This window comes from Cherax quadricarinatus, chromosome 5 (genome assembly GCF_038502225.1).
Source record: "Cherax quadricarinatus isolate ZL_2023a chromosome 5, ASM3850222v1, whole genome shotgun sequence".
Lineage (NCBI taxonomy): Eukaryota > Metazoa > Arthropoda > Malacostraca > Decapoda > Parastacidae > Cherax > Cherax quadricarinatus.
In genome coordinates this window covers 56,923,637-56,925,072 of record NC_091296.1, presented here as the reverse complement: position 1 = coordinate 56,925,072, position 1,436 = coordinate 56,923,637, and the positions used below count along the sequence as shown (strand labels likewise).

General features: G+C 57.4%; 1 protein-coding gene across 5 annotated transcripts in view; it reads left to right on the top strand.

Annotated features, from left to right (window-relative positions):
* The window catches only part of LOC128685054 (membrane protein BRI3), a 14,923-nt gene continuing 13,487 nt past the window's right edge, over positions 1 to 1,436 (top strand). The window contains exon 1 of one of the 5 annotated variants that reach the window (XM_070102562.1): positions 1 to 85. The gene's annotated coding sequence lies outside the window, so the exon portion shown is untranslated. Of the gene's footprint in view, positions 130 to 340; positions 482 to 1,436 lie in introns of those variants that run through there. The other 4 variants (XM_070102572.1, XM_070102583.1, XM_070102578.1 and 1 more) reach the window with 4 other exon arrangements.

The window sequence follows — 1,436 nt, the reverse complement described above, 5'->3', positions numbered from 1 at the left end:
TAAGGTAATTGATAATGACCGGACATAACGAGTGACAGGCATCTTCTACAGTGTTTGTGTGACGGCCTCTGTGACTGTCTCTGTGGTAGTGCCTCCCTACTGTTGTGGTAGTGCCTTCCTACTGTTGTGGTAGTGCCTCCCTACTGTTGTGGTAGTGCCTCCCTACTGTTGTGGTAGTGCCTTCCTACTGTTGTGGTAGTGCCTCCCTACTGTTGTGGTAGTGCCTCCCTACTGTTGTGGTAGTGCCTTCCTACTGTTGTAGTAGTGCCTTCCTATTGTTGTGGTAGTGCCTTCCTACTGTTGTGGTAGTGCCTTCCTACTGTTGTGGTAGTGCCTTCCTACTGTTGTGGTAGTGCCTCCCTACTGTTGTGGTAGTGCCTTCCTACTGTTGTGGTAGTGCCTCCCTACTGTTGTGGTAGTGCCTTCCTACTGTTGTGGTAGTGCCTCCCTACTGTTGTGGTAGTGCCTCCCTACTGTTGTGGTAGTGCCTGCCTGCCTGCTGCTGTGGTAGTGTCTGCTTGCTGCTGCTGTGGTAGTGCTTGCCTGCTGTTACTGTGGTAGTGCCTGCCTGCTGTTACTGTGGTAGTGCCTGCCTGCTGCTGCTGTGGTAGTGCCTGCCTGCTGCTGCTGTAGTAGTGCCTGCCTGCTGTTGCTGTGGGAGTGCCTGCCTGCTGTTACTGTGGTAGTGCCTGCCTGCTGCTGCTGTGGTAGTGCCTGCCTGCTGCTGCTGTGGTAGTGCCTGCCTGCTGCTGCTGTGGTAGTACCTGCCTGCTGCTGCTGTGGTAGTGCCTGCCTGCTGCTGCTGTAGTAGTGCCTGCCTGCTGTTGCTGTGGGAGTGCCTGCCTGCTGCTGCTGTGGTAGTGCCTGCCTGCTGCTGCTGTGGTAGTACCTGCCTGCTGCTGCTGTGGTAGTGCCTGCTTGCTGTTACTGTGGTAGTGCCTGCCTGCTGCTGCTGTGGTAGTGCCTGCCTGCTGCTGCTGTGGTAGTGCCTCACTGCTGTTGCTGTGGTAGTGCCTGACTGCTGCTGCTGTGGTAGTGCCTGCCTGCTGCTGCTGTGGTAGTGCCTAACTGCTGCTGCTGTGGTAGTGCCTGCCTGCTGCTGCTGTGGTAGTGCCTGCCTGCTGATGCTGTGGTAGTGCCTGCTTGCTGTTACTGTGGTAGTGCCTGCCTGCTGCTGCTGTGGTAGTGCCTGCCTGCTGCTGCTGTGGTAGTGCCTCACTGCTGCTGCTGTGGTAGTGCCTGACTGCTGCTGCTGTGGTAGTGCCTGCCTGCTGCTGCTGTGGTAGTGCCTGACTGCTGCTGCTGTGGTGGTGCCTCACTGCTGCTGCTGTGGTAGTGCCTGACTGCTGCTGCTGTGGTAGTGCCTGCCTGCTGTTGCTGTGTTAGTGCCTGCCTGCTGCTGCTGTGGTAGTGCCTGCCTGCTGCTGCTGTGGTAG